Raw genomic sequence first — 22,618 nt, 5'->3', positions numbered from 1 at the left:
CAAGGTGGTGGGGAGAAGGAGAACGCTGCAGCACAGTCCACATCCAGGAAGAGATCCAGGGATTTCTGTGGCCTGGCTGAACTTCTTGGTCAAACGTACGCTTCAGGTCAGAGTAGTAAATTTAAATACCCACTCATGTTAAAAATGTCTCCTCCCTAATATGCCTCCTGCTAACTATTTGAGCCTCACTGCCACACAGACTGTGCATTTTTTCCCTCACTCAAAGTCAAAAGTTTACTTCTTCTCATTTAAAAAAAATTCCTCACCGTGTAAGTGTAATGTACACAACTGGATGTTTAAAGTTTCATAAAACAGTCATTTGTCCAATATTTAACTAACATTATACACAAATCATTTTCTGAGAAGTCTAGATTTTTTTTGATAATGCAGAACAAACTTCACAGAACACAATTCTTAAAAAGCCTCTAAATTCTGGACATATTTTATTCTGACGTTAAATTGTGGGGAAAAAGAACTTTTGTTGTTCTTAAAGAATTTGCTAATTTTTGTTAACACTATGTATTCCAGGGGCTGCAAAGAAGTTGAAGATTGCAGACAAACAGGCACAAGAGGAGATGGGAAGATTCAAAGAGACTGCTCCCATGCCACTTACAAAAGGAGCCAATCCACTGGAATGGTGGAAGGAGCGAGACTATGAATATCCCCTCCTGTCAAACCTTGCAAAGAGGTATTTGTGCATCCCTGGGACAAGTGTCTCCTCTGAAAGAGTTTTCTCGACTGCGGGGGACATTATCACTGCACAGAGGAGCACACTCACCCAAGAGCACCTTGATCAGATTCTCTTTCTACACAAAAATCTGAACACAAAAGAAGTAAAGTACAAACACTAGGCCCACCCCTTTATCTGAATATTTAGTGTACTATTTCAGTTGTACTTCTTTGGTTTACTGTAATAACTGTGCACTTTATTTTCCTCATACTTTTCAAGTTAATATGTTCAGTGGCAAGGCACATATGCAATATGTATGCACAGGCATTTTATTTTCTTTTTTTTATTGTTTTTATTGAAGCAAATGGTTAGATAATCACAATAAGAAATACAATTCCCTTTTTTTTGGATAAACATACTTATGCAGGTATAACTTCTAATATATACACATAAGTACAAATGTTGAAGTAGTCACACCTACTACATATACAGACAATAAAAACAAAACAAAATAAGAACAATAAAAGAAGAGAACAAAACACCCCATTCCCACCCTGTCTCAGCCCAACATGTTCAGCAGAGAAATAAAATAGACAATAATAATAGGAAAAAAAAACATCAGCCAAATGCAGCAACAGGCACATATGTTTAGTTAGGTAGGAGCTCCAAATTTGAAAAATAAGAAAGAAAACACTGCCATTTTTGGAAAAAATTGTCTGTACATCCTCTCATTGTATATTTAATTTTCTCAAGTTTGAGGAAAAACACCATGTCCTTAAGCCACTGGGCGATGGAGGGAGATCTAGCAGACTTCCAGCGTAATAATAATGAACGTCTTGCAATTAAGGATGTAAAGGCTATAATATCTTTTTCCATTGAATTTAACACAACTGAGGAATCAGAAATACCAAATATGGCAGTCAGTGGACAAGGCTGCAGATTAACTTTGAGAATAGCAGACATAACTGTGAAGTAACCAGACCAAAAAGCAGCCAGGACAGGGCAAAAAAAAACAACATATGACTAAGATGACATGGAGAATCCTGACACTTATTACATTTATCTACAATTTCTGGATAGATTTCACTGAGTCTGGCCTTCGAGAAATGGACTCTGTGAAAAACTTTGAATTGAATTAAACCAAGACGAGCACAAGAGGTAGTAGACCGTATTCTTTCAATTGCATCTGCCCAGAGATCTTCATGTAGCTGTATTCCTAACTCTGATTCCCATGCATTCTTGATTTTGGTATCCCACTGACAGTTTAGTTTCAGAATGGAATTATATATCTTTGAAATGAGTCCTCTCTGAGAAGGACTATATAAAAGCAAGTTTTCCCAAGGCAATTCCGGGGGCATTGAAGGAAAACTGGGAAAGAGTTTTGAGACAAAACTACGAATCTGAAAGTAGCGAAATAAATGAGTACCTGGAAGATTATACTTAGAAGACAAATTAGTAAAACTATCAAACACTCCACGTATATACAGATTCTTTACATGTCTAATACCTTTATCATACCAAACTGAAAAAAGCGAGTCTGAAAGAGATGGGGGAAATAAGTGGTTGTTAGTTAGAGGAATCATAGACGATGCAGTTAGAAATTTATGTTGCCGTCTAAACTGGTACCACCTGATTATCTGTATATAGAGAAGGTTTTGTAGGCAGAGAAGAATATTGCAAAGCAGGTATAGAGGACCCTATGCAAGATGATTGTTCTAATTTACACCAAGGGGAGTGAGGAGAATCCAACCAGCAACAGAGTTTTTGGATGTGAGCAGCCCAGTAATATATCTGAAAATTCGGTAATGCAAGTCCACCACTGAGTTTACACCTCTGCAAAAATGTTTTACGGATCCTAGGTGGCTTTCCACCCCATAAAAAATGAGCAATTGTTTTATCTAAAGAATCAAAAAAAGTTTTTGGCAGAAAAAGAGGTATTGATTGAAACAAAAACAAGAATTTTGGTAAAATATTCATCTTGACAACATTTACTTTGCCAATCAATGAAAGTGGGAGACTACGCCATCTTTGAATATCTGAATTTATCTTCGAAATAAGGGGAGTAAAATTAGCTGTTAGTAGGCCTGATAAGGAACATGTCACATTTATACCCAGGTATTTGAACCCAGATAAAGTAAGCTTAAAAGGTAAGTCGGATTTTTGGAGATCACAAGCAGCCCTGTTTACAGGAAAGCACTCACTTTTCTCCATATTTAATTTATAACCTGAAAAAGAGCTATAGTTTTCCAGAATACTTAAAATGATAGGGAGGGAAGAAGCAGGATCAGTTACATATAACAACAAATCGTCTGCTTATAATGACAGTTTGTATTCGGTTGTATTCCGGGTTATCCCTCTGAATAAGGGAGAAGATCGTAATGTTATAGACAGAGGCTCTATAGCGATAGCAAAGAGTAAAGGCGATAGTGGACACCCTTGACGAGTTCCACGTCCAAGAACAAAATAATCTGAGAAAGTGTCATTAGTGTGAACAGAAGCTTTAGGGGAAGAGTAAAGAAGACGAATCCATGAAATAAATGTATCCCCAATTCCAAATCTCTTCAAAACAGCAATCAGGTACTCCCACCCCACCCTGTCGAAGGCCTTCTCAGCATCAAGAGATACAACTATCTCTGGAAGATTAGCCGAATGTTTAGAATAAATTATATTAAAAAGTGTGCAAGTGTTAAAAAACAACTGACGCCCCTTTATGAAGCCATTTTGCTCCTCAGAAATAATCAAGGGAAGCACGTTCTCCAAACGGCATTTTATTTTCATATGATCATTGGTTCAGATCATTGGTTAAACTGACAATAGGATCATTTTTTTTTTTTCATTTTTGTGCATTATCTGTAACTCAGGGTACTTTACCCTTAATGTTTTCATTTACAGTGGTTACAGTTCTCTGAATGTGTTGCAACGGTTACTTGATGCATTTGGTTTTATATGACAGTGTATAATGCCAGCAATGTTTATGTATGCACAGGCATTTTATTTTCTTATGATCTGTTCAGATCATTGTTTAAACTGGCACAATTGGAGATTTTTTTCCTCATTTTTATGCATCGTCAGTAAGTCAGGGATTAATGTTCTTGCTTATAGTGGTTACTATACCATCATTATGTTGTAATGATGACTAATTTGATTTGTCTTTCAGTGAAAAGCAACTTGTTGCACTTTATTTTAGGATGGCAGTGTGTAACTGGATTCTTCTGTCAGTGAAAATGTGCAAAAACACTAGTAGTAAATAAATAGGATGTTTTGAAGCAACTAGTTTGACTCAATTTGTCTTTTGATTAACATATACAGCACTTGATTTGTTATCTCTACATTTAATTTTGATTTTAGCTGGGTATAATATTGCAATATATCATGATATTGCAATATCGTGATAATATCGTATCGTGACCCAAGTATCGTGATACGTATCGTATCGCAATACTCACCCCTACTTCCTGGTCAGGTGGTGTGACATGGCCGCATACTGTTTAACACATATGGGGCACTCCCCCATCTTTTTTGGCAGAGTCATGCTGTGGGTTGAGAGGACAAAGAAAAGATGGCAATGTAAATAAAAAATGCTACATTAAGAGGAAAACCTTGCATTTTTCAGTTCTCTATTGCAACACTAGCTGTGTATTTTTTAAAAGTTAAATCTGTGACGTTTTATAGTGTACCAGTTGATTTCTTCACATGCAGTGAATGCTGTAAATAACAGCTTTATTAAATTAGTCCTCCTAATTCAAACAATCATAACAGCTTAAAGGCTAAATTAATGATGTATATCAGCTCTTCGTGCAGTATATAGTTATTACATGACTTAATAAAAGTTAGAAATTAAAAAAGCACCCCAGTTCTGTATTCTAACAGCTGTGAATTTTTTTAAAAGTTAAATCTGTGTTGAATTTCTTATAGTGTACCTGTTGATTGATTCACATGCAATGATGGCTGTAATTAATACAGTTATTATAGTTCCAGTGCTCATGTAAATACAATGCATTTATTTGCCGTCCCTTGAATGTATTATTTGGCATGATACAGAGAGATCATACTAGATAAAAAAAATAATAAAATAAGGGTAGGGTTTACCTCTGCACAATTCTGTAACTTCAAAAGAAAACAGGATAAAACCACATATAACAGACATATTTAGGCAATATGTGGTTAAATAGGAACATATTTACCTTCTGTCTTAGTCGCTGGTAAGTTTAAATGCAAACCTTTTCTAAGTGTAAAAAAGCCCTAATTCCACATTGGCCAGAGCCAGTGACGCTTTAAACATTGATAAACAGCATCTAGTGAGTGTAGTGCTAATAAGATTAGTATTAAACAGAATGAAAGACAAACAGAGGAACTCTATTTAAATAGATTCTATTTTTCTAGATTTCCACACGGTCCATAAGTAAATTAGTACAAATATTAATGTCTGGTAAATAATGCTGGAATCTGGCTGTTTATTTTGGATACTATTACATTACAGATAAGATAGTGTTATATTGTCTTTTATTATCCCCCCCCCACCGCTTTTCCCCCCAACAGTACGGCGAGCGTTACGGGACAAAATGTCTTCCACGACGTCCGCATCACCTACCTTCTCAAGTGATGAGGTTTGTTTACATAGATAATTTTAATACTGCCATCTATTGTTCAGTACCGTCTCAGTTCATCTCTCTCAACTTGCCGTAGTTACTTTCGAGCGTAATGGGCGATCTCGCAATCGCTAGTTTGTTGGCTATGCGCTGCCGTAGCGCAAAGATGTCTGCCTCCATGGCTGCGAGACCCGCTCCTATGTAATTATAAATAACGAATTCTAAGGCAACGCAAATATTAAGGTTAAGAGGCTGAGCTCGTAGATGATGATAAATAACATAGTTATGTATAATATATTACATTTCTGACTGTATATCCCTGTAATTATTACACACTGTAGCTTTAAAAGTAATTTTATGTTTGAATAAACTTAGGCTGATTCTTAGTGTTGAAAATGGACATAAGAATCTATTTAAACAGTCAAACAGTAAGCAATATTTACGGAAGAGGATTAGGGCCACTGGAAAAAAAAAAAAAAAGTAAACTGATTTTTAAATTTTATTTCAGTTTAACATGGGAAAAAAGTCAGAATTCTGTCATTAAAGTCAGAATTCTGACTTTTTTATTGTCAGAATTCAGTCAGAATTCTGAGAAAAAAAGTCAGAATTCTGAGAAAAAAAGTCAGAATTCTGAGAAAAAAGTCAGAATTCTGTCATTAAAGTCAGAATTCTGACTTTTTTCCCATACTATACTGAAATAAAATAAAAAAAATCAGTTAACTTTTTTTTTTCCAGTGGCCCTAATCCTCTTCCGTAAATATGGGATAATATAAAAGGTTGTGTTACGTTTAATCCTTTACTATTAAAAAACATTTGTATAATAGAAACATTATATAATTGTAGGAAACGGATATAATGCTGCAGGGCAGCCTCAGGGTGAAGCAGCTGCCCTTCACTGCTGCATGATGGAAGAGATGTGTTTGGAATTTTACCATAAAATAGACTAGATATGAGACCGTTAGTTAATACCCAAGCAGAGGGCTTATCATATAAGGTTTTTATCCATTTGATGAAATTGCTCCCAAAGCCAAATTTTCCCAGAATCTTAAAAAGGAACTCCCATTCTACACAGTCAAATGCTTTAGCTGCATCCAATGATAAGGCGATAGTTGGTTGTGTTGAGTCATATACATGATATTGTAAATTCACTAGTCTCCTAATATTATCTGAGCCACATCTGTTGGGGATGAATCCGGACTGATCTATATGTATTATGCTACCAATAACCTTTTTTAATCGAGTAGCAAATACTTTTGCTAGGATCTTTTGGTCACAGTTAAGTAAAGAAATTGGTCGATATCCGTTAGGATCTAGAGCATCTTTACCTTTCTTGTGAATTAATGTTATAAGTGCAGAATGCATTGATTGTGGTAGGGAGCCATTCTGAAAGGCTTCATTATAGATATCTAATAACAAAGGGCTTAGAATATCTTCAAATGATTGGTAGAAGTCCAAGGGAATACCATCTAAACCTGGTGCCTTGTTCAGTGGCATGCTTTTAATGGCTCGAGAGATCTCCTGAATGTTTAAAGGAGCCTCTAAATATTCCCTATCCTGTTCTGTGAGCTGAGGGAGGTTAAGATCTGCAAGAAATGTTTCGAATTTTTGGTCATCTAACTTACCTTGGGAACAGTATAAGTTATTATAAAAAGTGCTGAACCTATCATTTATCTGTTGGGATGACATTGTGACAGTGCCATCTGATTGTCTAACTCCTGGGATGTGGTTCATACTGTTGAGCTGTTTAAGACGGTAAGCCAGAAGGCGGCCTGGCTTTTCTCCCATTTCCCAGTATGCCTGTTTAGTTCGAAATAAGGCGTACTCAGCATTTTTGGTATATAAAGTGTTTAAGTTATATTTCACATTCACAATTTTATTCAAAGTGGTCCTACTCTGTTTTTATATAAGTTTTAAAACAATGAGGTAATATTTGAGGAAAATAGACAGATGCAAATATTGGCAGGCTCATAAATTAAAATGCATCGTCTCCTACATTTAATAGACGAGACAGTTAAAGGTGATAAAAATGTTGTATATAATGTTCCCCTGAATTTGAAACCTGAGAACGTTCTCATCAGAGACTGACTGAAAAACATTTGACTAGTATGTTTCAACAAAGGTGTAAAACGGTGGATTTTATTTTAAATAATCTGCGAAATGAAATCCACCGTTTTAGGGCTTACATGGATAAGAAACGTGATAATGTAAAGCAGGGGCGTTGCTAGGCACAAAGCTTTACTGGGGCACTGGCCCCCTACTGCATATGCCCCTCCTTCCATACATACATAAATACAGACAAGCACACTGATACATTCCTACCAAAATTACCAGTTGAGATATTAATGAGTGTAAGAGCATATTTGTTTTAACAAACATGAACAATTTCAACATTGCAGCTAAAAAAAATAAGACATTACCAACTTTAAAAATAAAAAGTTTCCTTATACACATTCTGAAGTAATCATTAATTCCTAGGTTTCAGAGTTTTAGTTCAGGGGAAAGTTTAACTCAACATGAACTAAGTTTTTCTTTTATTTTTTTGAGCATTAAAGTTTACCTCCTATTTTTCATTTTTGCAAAGCGGTCAATCACTAGACTGTGACTCAGCTTAGAAAGTTCTTCCTTTTCAACTGATAAAATAGCCAGATGATGGAGCCTGCCTTGTCCCATTGTGCACATTGTGTACCATTGTGTGTGTTGGGATCCAAAGGTTTGCCCACCAGAGGGCGCCGTGGATCCCTTTCTAAGAGCTTGTGCTCACCTGCAACAGCTGTTCCCCATCTGCTCATCAAGAGGAACTATTTAAGCTGGAGGACAACTTCACTCCTTGCCAGATTGTTTGCCAGTTATGGTTAGCAAGTCTGAGCCAACCTGCCTGCCTGAATCTTGACTCCCTGATTACCTGAACCTGAACCTAACCTGTTCCTGTCCTCTCTGCTTCTAGGAAGAACCTGTCTGAAAACAGAAACTCTGGAAGAGTTTCTCTGTCAGAAACCTGTCTGTCTGACTACTGAAGAGTCCTGGAGATCAGAAACCCAGGAAGGGTTTCTCTGTCTGAAACCAGTCTGTCTGATCAAGGAAGAACCCTGGAGAATCAAACCTGTTAGCCCTCAGCCTGCTGCCAGCCTCTGGACCTTCCAGGTTCCCCCCCTGTTGCTCTGCTCAAACCTCAGAACAGGTACAAACCTGCGCTCACTCAACTAGCAAGATTACCAGGACTTCTGCTAACCATTCTGTCCCCCTCTGCAGTGAAAATCTGTCGTGACCAGTCCTGGACCAGATTGTCCCAGAACCTGTTCAGTGTTCAAACCTGTGTGTTTCACAATAAACTTTTGAACTTTTTCCCCTGTCTCAGAGTGTGTTCTGCATGTGGGCTAGTAACCTGATACCCATCATGACAGTGTGGAGCTTTCTCAACACACTGGATGACCTTTCACAACTCCAGCTGTTGATTGTGATAGTGAGGGAGGTCTAGATGACCTGCGTTAGTGTTGGGAACATGGTGTTATCAAGCAAGTTGAAAACACACTGCATATCCTTGATGACAAGGCTTTCTTTTTCAACCAGGAAAAGCTTTCAAACCATTTTGAATTAAACCAACGTTTTTTTACTCCAAATTTGTCCTGGGGATAGTGGGACAACTTCACTTGTTGAGGACCATCATGTTTCCCCCTAAGTCACTAATGTCCCCTTCTTGTTTGTGGACGCTGGTTGTTGCTCCCTCATAACCTTCATGGTCCTGTCTCTCCTGTCTCTCACCCGTCTCTTGCCTGTCAGTCTCGCCTCCTCCTCCCTTTCCTACTCCAGCACCTTCATTCTCATTCTCAACAGCAAACATTAAAAAACGTAAATCTATAATTATGTAAATATCTATCATATTGCTTATAACGTTCCTAATGTAACTGCTTAGCTTAAATCACTAATTCATCACGGGACCTTACCTCCCTCTCTCATCTTGTTTTTCTGCTTTGTGTGAGGAATTTCCTGATATCCATCAACAAACCAATGCAGTCATTTTCAGTTAGTAGCCTATAAATCATGTGGTTTTAGTGGGAAAATAATAAAATTGACAGGTAAGAAACGTTACCAGAACTAAAAATGCGTCGCGGCCACACAGTGTCCCATCCAACTCAGTTGAGAGCAGCGTGTTAATTTACCTGCAGTTCATGCAGTGACATGCGCTGACGTGGGGGCGCTAATACATCCTCAATTTGGAGTTACCAACACACTTGCTGCGCATTTGAGTAGAAATATACGTCTCCTCCCATTGGAATTATCTAAATTGATGCATTAAAAAAATGTATCACTGTTGCAAATATTCATAAGATTTATAGTGGGGCACAGCTCATTTATACTGGGGCACGTGCCCCAGTGAATGGGGTCTGGCGACGCCGATGATGTAAAGAATATCTATAAAAGGTTTCTCTTCGGTCAGATTTCAGTCAGTTTTCTCATCAATATGCGAGAGTTTTGAGCGATGCGCGCTCCCGCGAGAATAATTACACATTAATTACATGCATGACGTGATAAAAGGTATTAGTATTAACTTACATCACAGTAAAAATCTGTATCACTTGGAGTTACATAGACTGGCGTGGCCACCAATTCCTGCAGCGAACCTGTTCTGGACTCAGTTTACCTGCGGTCACAGAATGCCTGGCGATAGACGTGATGGCGTCACACAGGTGCGTCCTGTGTGAAGGGTGTACCTACGGTAGGCTGTTGCCAGGCAGATTTAATGGGGATCAACCAATGATCAACATGCTCGGGAAGTCTATAACTTTTTTTATTTTTTTTTTTATTTCAAAACTTAGAAAGTTTATTAAAATAAAAGAAAATGTGAAAACTGGATAAAAGTATCTTTAAGCCAAAGTGACCATTAATAAAGCATTGCATATCATTCCAAACAGAAGAGCTATGTGAACAGCTCTAAAATAAATGGTCTAATGTTTCTATTTCCAAAGAGCAAAAGGAGCATTTTTCATCTACAGTGGAGATGAATTGTGAAATAAGCTTATTACAGGGGTATTAATGGTGAAGGATTTTAAATGTTATTTCTTTTACTTTGTAATTAAAAATGTATGTGGGTTACTCCAGGCTCTATTCCACTTAATGTTTTCATACAGGGGGGACCATTTGTACCTGATAGCAGGGATAGAGTTTGCACATAGAAGGTTTTGTTTCTATGTAAGATATGCATATTGTTCCAGATAAAACATTTATGAGGGGAGAAATTGTGTTTGTATAAAAGCAACCAGCAAGTTAGAGCCTGTTTATGGAAGTTTGACAGCTTGATTGGCAGTCTGTTGATGGAGTACGGGCACTGAAGCAAGAATGTGATTTTACCGAGTTTTTCCAAAGATGAAGTTTGGAACAATGTTCCACAGACTGTTTGGATTTATCAGAAATCTTTTAAACCAGTTGATTTTTAATATCTCATTAAAAAGAGAGAAGTCGATTACCGATAAACCCCCTTCCTCAATTTTATGAGTCAAGATGTTTTTTTCTGATTTTATGGGCTTCTTCCTCCATATAAAGTTATATAATGGCTTGTCTACATTAGCACAGTGAACTTTAGGTATTACTGTAGATGTAAATAAATATGCTGCTCGTGAGAGACCTTCTGCTTTAGAAAGCAGAACCCTGCCAAATGTAGATAAATCTCTTGTAAACCAAGAATCTAATTTTTTATTAATAGAGCTGTACAGTAAAGAAAGATTACTCTCTGTCATTAATTTGTGATTATGACTGATTTTTACTCCAAGATAGGTTACTAAGTTCTTTATATTTATCCCGCAAATTTGACCCGAGTGCTTATTTTTAAGAGAAAACAGCTATCATTTTGATAGATTTAGATTCAAGCTTTTTGAGAAATTGTTCACAACCTTTAGTGCATCTTCTATTTGGGATTCATTTTTTAGAAACAAGATTGTGTCGTCAGCCAGCTGTGATATCCATCCCTGTACGACCACAACCATTATTCAAACTTTCGTCCTTGCAAATACTTTATTTTGGACAAGTTTGTTTTAGGGATTGCATTGTATTTTATACTGTACACTCAAATGCTTTGACGGTCTGGCAGGATAAAACAAGGAATTCAAGCACTTCAAAAAGTATGTGTTTCTCTGGACATAAACCAGGGGAGAGGGCGTACGCAGTCCCCCAGTACCACAAATTATGCAGTTGAAATCCCCACATATGGGGAATTCGCAAAGGTCGGCACATCCGGGGTGCAATAGCAAGCCTCACTCTGGGTGAACCTCCTTCATGATCAAGGTGTCGCCTCTGCCAGGTAAGTATGATGTGGAACAGTCTAAGTCAAAGGCCCCATTGAAGGCAGCTGAATGTTGTTAAGCAGTGGCCAATGGAGCCCCCTACCCCTAAGAATGAGCAGTTGTTAAGTTGAGGCACGAGCTATTGATACCTTATAAGAGGAGGAGGAGCCCAAAAGCCTCATCTGTTCAGATCCATGGCACCTTTTTTGATACATTTGAGCCACCCTAGTTTGTTGGAGATGCTTATCCTTCCATTGAACCAGAGCTGACAGGATCAGTGGCACCTAATCCATTCATGATTCCTATATACCTTTTAGTATACAGGCATGAAAATTACAAGGTAATCATATAAGACTAAAAGGGGTATGCCTCCAATTACCTTGAATGGGAATGAAATCTTCCAGCCTTTTTTGCTGTCATTTTCTAAAAGAAAGTAGGATTCTATGCTCAACTACACAGTGCGCAGCTCCCCGTCACTGACAAAATAGCCATCAGTCTCAGTCAGCTAGGATAATTCTGAAGGACAAATAGCCAGCGGAAGGTTCTATAAAGCTGGGCTTTTTCAAGTTTGTAGAGTCTCAGAGGAGGGAGGCAGACATCAAGTTTGATACAGATCGGACAAAGTATCTACGAGGTATTAGCCATCAAAAATGCAGATTTTGACACACTCTAACGCTGCTACGACCATACACTGGGTACCTGGGACATCAAACTCACAGACTCCACTCAGTGCTAGGCCTCAAACAACATATCCGAAATCCAACCCTGTTCGACAATCTTGACCGATTGGCCTAAAATAGGTGTTAGGGTCCTATGACCACAAGAAGATATCCTGCTGGCACACAAAACACACTCTACTATCAAAGTGATTGTGTCTTTTCAGCATTGGTGGTTCAGTGGTAGAATTCTCGCTTGCCATGTGGGGGACCTGGGTTCAATTCCCGGCCAATGCAGTGTATTTAGAAGTTGTCTTTTCGAAAACACAAACATCCAAGGCTTGCACCTCTCTGGGCTATCCAAACGGTTGCACATGGGGGAATGTTGGCCTAGTGTACAGATGCGCTATCTGAAATACCCACAGCTGGCTCTCTGAGCAAGACCCATTAACCCTACTATTTTCCCTAGGCAGCCCACTCCACCTTAAGGGGCCGGGTTAAAGGCAGAGAAGTAATTCATCCATTTTGTGATCAATAAATTCTATTTTCTACTGTAGGTATAGCTACCAAATTTTACACACTTGTTCCAGACTGTCAATGGATTGTGTGTTGCCATTGTGGGGTCCCAAGCCCACAAGGTTCTTGAGTTATGCAAGGAAAAATAGCCAGCGGAAAGTTCTAGGAAGCTGGGCCTTTTCAGGTTTATAGAGGCTCAGAGAAGGGAGTCAGACATCAAGTTTGATACAGATTGTACAAAGTATCTACGAGATATTAGCCATTAAAACTGCAGTTTTTGACGAACTTGAACGCTGCTGCGACCATACAATGAGGACCGGGGACATCACAGGCGCCACTCAGTGCAATCTCTTAAACAACATATCCGAAATCCACCCCTGTACGACCACAACCATTATTCAAACTTTCGTCCTTGCAAATACTTTATTTTGGACAAGTTTGTTTTAGGGATTGCATTGTATTTTATACTGTACACTCAACTGCTTTGACGGTCTGGCACGACAAAACAAGGAATTCAAGCACTTCAAAAAGTATGTGTTTCTCTGGACATAAACCAGGGGAGAGGGCGTACGCAGTCCCCCACTACCACAAATTATGCAGTTGAAATCCCCACATATGGGGAATTCGCAAAGGTCGGCACAGCCGGGGTGCAATAGCAAGCCTCACTCTGGGTGAACCTCCTTCATGATCAAGGTGTCGCCTCTGCCAGGTAAGTATGATGTGGAACAGTCTAAGTCAAAGGCCCCATTGAAGGCAGCTGAATGTTGTTAAGCAGTGGCCAATGGAGCCCCCTACCCCTAAGAATGAGCAGTTTTTAAATTGAGGCACGAGCTATTGATACCTTATAAGAGGAGGAGGAGCCCAAAAGCCTCATCTGTTCAGATCCATGGCAACCCAGTCTCATGGGAAAATGTACCCCCACTACGTAGGTCCACACTGCAAAACGTAGTGGAGGTACATTAATGGCCATTTTTTTGTGGTACTGTTACGTTTCTTCTGCCTATACGTTTTCTATTGTTTTACGTCCTAGTCACGTGACTTTCAAGATTCCAGCTGGGAGAAGAAAAAAATATATATAGATGGCCGACATTCGCTCATTTTTTTGTGGAAAGATTAATAACTTGAGTTTGTTTTTGCATTAAAATGAGTTTTGATTACATTTCTAGTGAGAAATTTATAGTTTGTTGCCAGAATATTTACTCAGGGAATGTACATATTCACTTGCTTGTTCGTTTCTTGCAAAGATTTTTCAAGATAATGTGAAACTGTAACATTTTGGTATAAACATTGCTGAGATTTCTCTAACTTTTAGTGGGAAAATCAATAATTTCAATCAGTTTCTGCATTTAAATGGGTTTTGATTACATTTATAGCGAGAAGTGTAGGGTTTATTTACATAATATTTACTTAGTGAACATACATAATCACCCGCTTGCTAGTTTTTGCTACGGGTTTTCGGATCTCGTCAGGATTATGTGAAATTGCAACGTTTAGGCTGCTACCCATCGCCTAGCATTTAGCTGCCGCCCCGATTCAACATTGAATTCTTTGTGATTTAACTCCATCTGACGGATCAAACCCTCGCCACTGCGTGCGTTGCGTCTGAGGTTGATTTTCAGATCAATGCATTACGTCGTGGCATACGGGAGAAACTAATTAAACTAGTGAAAAAAAAGATCATGGGTTAAGATCGGATGTGTTTTATTTGGAAATCTACCGGATCCTTTGTGCATTTAACTTCCCGTTTGGTGCGATCTCATTGATGGGTTTTGACCAGATTTTGACCAAAGAGGATCTAAAAAAAACAAAAAACAATTTGAATACACAACCAGCATATCTGGAATCAGTGACAGAGAGCGACTGGGACCAGAAGTTTATTAGTTTCTCCCCACTGATTTCCATTCAAAATGTTTTCGATCCCACCGGGCTCTAGGGAAGGGGCGGGCATACCGCCACCTACTGTTCATGAGTGTGTAGCAACATTGTTTTACATCTATTAAATTCTATTTTTTTATTTTGTATTCTGAAGATAAATAAATAATGCTTTCCTTAATCTATAAATATCTTTTATATTTCCTTTATTTCCCAATCATCCTTTAAGACTCCATTCTTGGCCTGTCCTTTCAACTCTTTTCAATTTCTTCCTTTCAGGTCCGGATGTTTTAAAGTTCATCAATACGTGTTATACATTTTCTATCTCTCCACATCCTTCACATTTATCATTATTTTTCCTCCCTATTAAGTATAAATTGTCATTTAAATAAGTATGACCTACTCTTAATCTGATCATTATTATTTCTTCCCTTCGGTTTCTCTCATTAATATTTTTATTTAATACTGACTTTTGTACTTTATATAACCTTCTTCCTTTTTTATCTTCATTCCACCTTTTTTTTTGCCATTTTTCAATTTCTTTCCTCTTAATAAATGATTTTCCTTCCCCTTTCCCTAAAGGAATTGTAATTGTTATTTGTCTACTTTTCATTCCACCTAACTTTCCATTAATTAGCTTGAAAACAGCACTTTGTAGGCACCCAGTTTCTCTAACAATGGCCCTTTTTGGGTTACCCTCCATGCATTGGGTGTCAGTTCAGTGGCAGCTCCAGAACATTTTCTTAGGGTTAACCAGGCAGCACAATAATGTGCATGTGGCCAAAAAGTAATAGGGATCAAATTCGGTTCAGAGTCAAGCTATTGGGATCAGGCATCAGGTTCAATTTGCATATTTTCTTAGCCAAAACAAGGATTTGTTGGGCTACTGTAATTTTGAATTGAAAAACGTCCTGAATGGGAAGTCTTCAAACTTGAAAAACAAAGTCCAAAGTGTTTTTTTTTTTTTTTGGAATGATTATGACCTGGATGTCTAAGAATCTTCACCAGCTTATCAGGGAAATGAATGCCCACAATGTCTATATTCTCCAAAAGAGAATAACAGAACAGACCTTCATGAGGCCCTTGTTAAAGCTATGCATATATTTATGCATCTATGCTCTTCAAATAACTTTCTGGTTCGACGCAACATTTACATTAAATGGGTTGAGAGGTTGTTCTTTACCAGTAAATACATAAAAGATTCCCAGATGACTGCCGATACAAACTCTCCCCTATAAAACCTAAAACTAATTCTTATAAGAGAGTAAAATCTGTATTAATCTTCATTAAATGTAGCATATTGTTGTAAATAATCGATTGCTTTATTTTTGGTGTCAGCTTTTGGTCAATATGCTAACCTTAAAAGGTCAAAGTGGGAAAATGTAGTAGTAGTAGACAAATTAGCAATTAGAGGAGGCAATAACAATTACAATTCCTTTAGGGAAAGGAAAATAATTTATTAAGAGGAAAGAAATTGAAAAATGGCAAAAAAAAAAGGTGGAAACAAATACCAGTCTTACAAGATTTAGTGTTTTTTAATAAAGAATATTTCAATTTAATTTTCACAACAGAATGGCATTAAAAGAGCAATAACATAGAATAGAATAAAAGAATTCTACTTTATTGTCATTGCACTGTCACAGGCAACAAAATGTGGTTTGCATCTATCCAGAAGTGCTATCCAGGATATGAATATTATCACAGGTGTAAGTACAAGCAAAAAGTAATAGTAAGGGACTGTAAAAAGTTGTACATAAATATGAATATTGGAGCTACATGTATAGATTATACAGAATATACAGGAATGTTAGGAAAAGGATTATATATGTATTAGTGGGTTTATAATACAAGATAAATATTGGCAGATAAGATTTACAGATTGTATACAGATTGTGTATGTGTGTGAGGGGAACAGTACATTGTACAAGAAATATATTTTATTATTATTATTATTTGATTAGATTTTTTTAACTGTACCCTATAGAAGAAAATCCATGCTTGATCTCAATGGCGTAACGACACAACAATAAGCAACATTATCTGGGTGGGCCCCATAAGAAGTACAACACTTTGAAAGAATGTGTTTATTTTGGGAAATTTTTTTCTGTTATACCAGCAGCTCTTATTTTCTTTTTCTTTTCTGGAATCCGCTTAAGTACCTCTTTTTTGTTTCCATTGCTGCTAACACATTATACATAACGGTTATGGCTTTAATCTACGGTCTGGATTACCCATAATTCTATGCCGTAGTGTAAAAAATAAAATACTCAAATACATCGTTCTTTTAAGCTCTTTATTACGGTTTGAAACATGTGTGTATTTTTTTACCAACTGTCTAATGAACTATACACAGTTATTAACATAGTAATTAAAAGTACCGCTGTCTGCTTGGCTACTGGTGTCGTGTTTAAACAGCTCAACATCATGGGGAAATATGCCATGTGTTGCGGTATAAATAAGGCTCTGTCAAGAAAGCTGTACCAATATCAGGTGGGTTTATGAGGGGTTTTAGCACCATTTCATCTGCTAAGAGACAAACTAGTCAACCATTGCGTAGGGGGCCTACAAGTTATCAGTCAAGGGGACCCGAAGAGGTCGGGGGCCCCTTTTTTCCTTATTTTAAAAGCTAAGAAACACATATAAACTGATCGTTGTTTAAGGCAACAACAGATTTCCTATGGCAGATTTTTTACAAAAATAATAGGTTGTGTTTTATTAAAAAAGTCCTGTAATATTTTGTGACTCTAAACAATTGGTTCTGAGCTGATGAATATGTACCCATTAGGGCTTTCTGATTAGGGCTGTTAGGAAAGCTATTGGCTGTGAACTCAACCCCCATATTTATTTATTTATGTGGAAAGTGGAAAGTCACTTTTTTTTATATTAAGTCAGATTTGCAAACACAAAATGTTATATGAGGCAGAAGCTAACACTCAACACTAATCCCAACCCGCAATAACAATTACAATTCCTTTAGGGAAAGGGGAAGGAAAATCATTTATTAAGAGGAAAGAAATTGAAAAATGGCAAAAAAAGGTGGAATGAAGATAAAAATGAAGAAGGTTATATAAAGTACAAAAGTCAGTATTAAATAGAAATATTAATGAGAGAAACCGAAGGGAAGAAATAATAAAGATCAGATTAAGAGTAGGTCATACTTATTTAAATGACAATTTATACTTAATAGGGAGGAAAAATAATGATAAATGTGAAGGATGTGGAGAGATAGAAAATATAGAACACGTATTGATGAACTTTAAAACATCTGGACCTGAAAGGAAGAAATTGAAAAGAGTTGAAAGGACAGGCCAAGAATGAAGTCTTAAAGGATTATTGGGAAATAAAGGAAATATAAAAGATATTTATAGATTAAGGAAAACATTATTTATTTATCTTCAGAATACAAAATAAAAAAATAGAATTTAATAGATGTAAAACAATGTTGCTACACACTCATGAACAGTAGGTGGCGGTATGCACGCCCCTTCCCTAGAGCCCGGTGGGATCGAAAACATTTTGAATGGAAATCAGTGGGGAGAAATTAATAAACTTCTGGTCCCAGTCGCTCTCTCTCACTGATTCCAGATATGCTGGTTGTGTATTCAAATTGTTTTTTGTTTTTTTTAGATCCTCTTTGGTCAAAATCTGGTCAAAACCCATCAATGAGATCGCACCAAACAGGAAGTTAAATGCACAAAGGATCCGGTAGATTTCCAAATAAAACACATCCGATCTTAACCCATGATCCTTTTTTTTAACTAGTTTAATTTGTTTCTCCCGTATGCCACGACGTAATGCATTGATCTGAAAATCAACCTCAGACGCAACGCATGCAGTGGCGAGGGTTTGATCCGTCAGATGGAGTTAAATCACAAAGAATTCAATGTTGAATCGGGGCGGCAGCTAAATGCTAGGCGATGGGTAGCAGCCAAAACGTTGCAATTTCACATAATCCTGACGAGATCCGAAAACCCGTAGCAAAAACTAGCAAGCGGGTGATTATGTATGTTCACGAAGTAAATATTATGTAAATAAACCCTACACTTCTCGCTATAAATGTAATCAAAACCCATTTAAATGCAGAAACTGATTGAAATTATTGATTTTCCCACTAAAAGTTAGAGAAATCTCAGCCATGTTTATACCAAAATGTTACAGTTTCACATTATCTTGAAAAATCTTTGCAAGAAACGAACAAGCAAGTGAATATGTACATTCCCTGAGTAAATATTCTGGCAACAAACTATAAACTTCTCACTAGAAATGTAATCAAAACTCATTTTAATGCAAACACAAACTCAAGTTATTAATCTTTCCTCAAAAAAATGAGCGAATGTCGGCCATCTATATATATTTTTTTCTTCTCCCAGCTGGAATCTTGAAAGTCACGTGACTAGGACGTAAAACAATAGAAAACGTATAGGCAGAAGAAACGTAACAGTACCACAAAAAAATGGCCATTAATGTACCTCCACTACGTTTTGCAGTGTGGACCAACGTAGTGGGGGTACATTTTCCCATGAGACTGGGTTGCTAAGTCAAAGGCCCCATTGAAGGCAGCTGAATGTTAAGCAGTGGCCAATGGAGCCCCCTACCCCTAAGAATGAGCAGTTGTTAAGTTGAGGCACGAGCTATTGATACCTTATAAGAGGAGGAGGAGCCCAAAAGCCTCATCTGTTCAGATCCATGGCACCTTTTTTGATACATTTGAGCCACCCTAGGTTGTTGGAGATGCTTATCCTTCCATTGAACCAGAGCTGACAGGATCAGTGGCACCTAATCCATTCATGATTCCTATATACCTTTTAGTATACAGGCATGAAAATTACAAGGTAATCATATAAGACTAAAAGGGGTATGCCTCCAATTACCTTGAATGGGAATGAAATCTTCCAGCCTTTTTTGCTGTCATTTTCTAAAAGAAAGTAGGATTCTATGCTCAACTACACAGTGCGGAGCTCCCCGTCACTGACAAAATAGCCATCTTTCTCAGTCAGCTAGGATAATTCTGAAGGACAAATAGCCAGCGGAAGGTTCTATAAAGCTGGGCTTTTTCAAGTTTGTAGAGTCTCAGAGGAGGGAGGCAGACATCAAGTTTGATACAGATCGGACAAAGTATCTACGAGGTATTAGCCATCAAAAATGCAGATTTTGACACACTCTAACGCTGCTACGACCATACACTGGGTACCTGGGACATCAAACTCACAGACTCCACTCAGTGCTAGGCCTCAAACAACATATCCGAAATCCAACCCTGTTCGACAATCTTGACCAATTGGCCTAAAATAGGTGTTAGGGTCCTATGACCACAAGAAGATATCCCGCTAGCACACAAAACACACTCTACTATCAAAGTGACTGTGTCTTTTCAGCATTGGTAGTTCAGTGGTAGAATTCTTGCTTGTCATGTGGGCGATCCGGGTTCAATTCCCGGCCAATGCAGTGTATTTAGAAGTTGTCTTTTCGAAAACACAAACATCCCAGGCTTGCACCTCTCTGGGCTATCCAAACTGTTGCATATGGGGGAATGTTGGCCTAGTGTACAGATAAGCTATCTGAAATACCCACAGCTGGCTCTCTGAGCAAGACCCATTAACCCTACTATTTTCCCTAGGCAGCCCACTGCACCTTAAGGGGCCGGGTTAAATGCAGAGAAGTAATTGATCCATTTTGTGATCAATAAATTCTATTTTCTACTGTAGGTATAGCTACCAAATTTTACACACTTGTTCCAGACTGTCAATGGATTGTGTGTTGCCATTGTGGGGTCCCAAGCCCACAAGGTTCTTGAGTTATGCAAGGAAAAATAGCCAGCGGAAAGTTCTAGGAAGCTGGGCCTTTTCAGGTTTATAGAGGCTCAGAGAAGGGAGTCAGACATCAAGTTTGATACAGATTGTACAAAGTATCTACGAGATATTAGCCATTAAAACTGCAGTTTTTGACGAACTTGAACGCTGCTGCGACCGTACAATGAGGACCGGGGACATCACAGGCGCCACTCAGTGCAATCTCTTAAACAACATATCCGAAATCCACCCCTGTACGACCACAACCATTATTCAAACTTTCGTCCTTGCAAATACTTTATTTTGGACAAGTTTGTTTTAGGGATTGCATTGTATTTTATACTGTACACTCAACTGCTTTGACGGTCTGGCAGGATAAAACAAGGAATTCAAGCACTTCAAAAAGTATGTGTTTCTCTGGACATAAACCAGGGGAGAGGGCGTACGCAGTCCCCCACTACCACAAATTATGCAGTTAAAATCCCCACATATGGGGAATTCGCAAAGGTCGGCACAGCCGGGTTGCAATAGCAAGCCTCACTCTGGGTGAACCTCCTTCATGATCAAGGTGTCGCCTCTGCCAGGTAAGTATGATGTGGAACAGTCTAAGTCAAAGGCCCCATTGAAGGCAGCTGAATGTTGTTAAGCAGTGGCCAATGGAGCCCCCTACCCCTAAGAATGAGCAGTTGTTAAGTTGAGGCACGAGCTATTGGTACCTTATAAGAGGAGGAGGAGCCCAAAAGCCTAATCTGTTCAGATCCATGGCACCTTTTTTGATACATTTGAGCCACCCTAGTTTGTTGGAGATGCTTATCCTTCCATTGAACCAGAGCTGACAGGATCAGTGGCACCTAATCCATTCATGATTCCTATATACCTTTTAGTATACAGGCATGAAAATTACAAGGTAATCATATAAGACTAAAAGGGGTATGCCTCCAATTACCTTGAATGGGAATGAAATCTTCCAGCCTTTTTTGCTGTCATTTTCTAAAAGAAAGTAGGATTCTATGCTCAACTACACAGTGCGCAGCTCCCCGTCACTGACAAAATAGCCATCAGTCTCAGTCAGCTAGGATAATTCTGAAGGACAAATAGCCAGCGGAAGGTTCTATAAAGCTGGGCTTTTTCAAGTTTGTAGAGTCTCAGAGGAGGGAGGCAGACATCAAGTTTGATACAGATCGGACAAAGTATCTACGAGGTATTAGCCATCAAAAATGCAGATTTTGACACACTCTAACGCTGCTACGACCATACACTGGGTACCTGGGACATCAAACTCACAGACTCCACTCAGTGCTAGGCCTCAAACAACATATCCGAAATCCAACCCTGTTCGACAATCTTGACCGATTGGCCTAAAATAGGTGTTAGGGTCCTATGACCACAAGAAGATATCCTGCTAGCACACAAAACACACTCTACTATCAAAGTGATTGTGTCTTTTCAGCATTGGTGGTTCAGTGGTAGAATTCTCGCTTGCCATGTGGGGGACCTGGGTTCAATTCCCGGCCAATGCAGTGTATTTAGAAGTTGTCTTTTCGAAAACACAAACATCCCAGGCTTGCACCTCTCTGGGCTATCCAAACTGTTGCATATGGGGGAATGTTGGCCTAGTGTACAGATGCGCTATCTGAAATACCCACAGCTGGCTCTCTGAGCAAGACCCATTAACCCTACTATTTTCCCTAGGCAGCCCACTGCACCTTAAGGGGCCGGGTTAAATGCAGAGAAGTGATTGATCCATTTTGTGATCAATAAATTCTATTTTCTACTGTAGGTATAGCTACCAAATTTTACACACTTGTTCCAGACTGTCAATGGATTGTGTGTTGCCATTGTGGGGTCCCAAGCCCACAAGGTTCTTGATTAAGGCAAGGAAAAATAGCAAGCGGAAAGTTCTAGGAAGCTGGGCCTTTTCAGGTTTATAGAGGCTCAGAGAAGGGAGTCAGACATCAAGTTTGATACAGATTGTACAAAGTATCTACGAGATATTAGCCATTAAAACTGCAGTTTTTGACGAACTTGAACGCTGCTGCGACCGTACAATGAGGACCGGGGACATCACAGGCGCCACTCAGTGCAATCTCTTAAACAACATATCCGAAATCCACCCCTGTACGACCACAACCATTATTCAAACTTTCGTCCTTGCAAATACTTTATTTTGGACAAGTTTGTTTTAGGGATTGCATTGTATTTTATACTGTACACTCAACTGCTTTGACGGTCTGGCAGGATAAAACAAGGA

The 22,618-nt window shown here is 38.4% G+C and overlaps 6 non-coding genes across 6 annotated transcripts; 3 read left to right on the top strand and 3 right to left on the bottom strand.

Annotated features, from left to right (window-relative positions):
• Positions 1-11,396: 11,396 nt before the first annotated feature.
• LOC119777789 lies at positions 11,397-11,559 on the bottom strand. Its single transcript, XR_005279971.1, has one exon. It is a non-coding gene; the product is annotated as a U1 spliceosomal RNA (small nuclear RNA).
• An 857-nt stretch (positions 11,560-12,416) lies between these two features.
• Positions 12,417-12,487, top strand: trnag-gcc. The gene has a single exon. It is a non-coding gene; the product is annotated as a tRNA-Gly (tRNA).
• A 773-nt stretch (positions 12,488-13,260) lies between these two features.
• Positions 13,261-13,423, bottom strand: LOC119777783. Its single transcript, XR_005279966.1, has one exon. It is a non-coding gene; the product is annotated as a U1 spliceosomal RNA (small nuclear RNA).
• A 6,529-nt stretch (positions 13,424-19,952) lies between these two features.
• trnad-guc lies at positions 19,953-20,023 on the top strand. Its single transcript has one exon. It is a non-coding gene; the product is annotated as a tRNA-Asp (tRNA).
• A 773-nt stretch (positions 20,024-20,796) lies between these two features.
• On the bottom strand, positions 20,797-20,959 carry LOC119777785. Its single transcript, XR_005279968.1, has one exon. It is a non-coding gene; the product is annotated as a U1 spliceosomal RNA (small nuclear RNA).
• Positions 20,960-21,816: 857 nt separating this feature from the next.
• trnag-gcc lies at positions 21,817-21,887 on the top strand. Its single transcript has one exon. It is a non-coding gene; the product is annotated as a tRNA-Gly (tRNA).
• The last annotated feature ends 731 nt before the right edge of the window (positions 21,888-22,618 follow it).

The sequence above is a fragment of the Cyprinodon tularosa genome, unplaced genomic scaffold, assembly GCF_016077235.1.
Source record: "Cyprinodon tularosa strain WSP-4 unplaced genomic scaffold, ASM1607723v1 ctg1271, whole genome shotgun sequence".
NCBI classification, from domain to species: domain Eukaryota; kingdom Metazoa; phylum Chordata; class Actinopteri; order Cyprinodontiformes; family Cyprinodontidae; genus Cyprinodon; species Cyprinodon tularosa.
The sequence above is the reverse complement of the archived record's forward strand: the minus strand, read 5'-3'. Positions and strand labels throughout refer to the sequence as shown.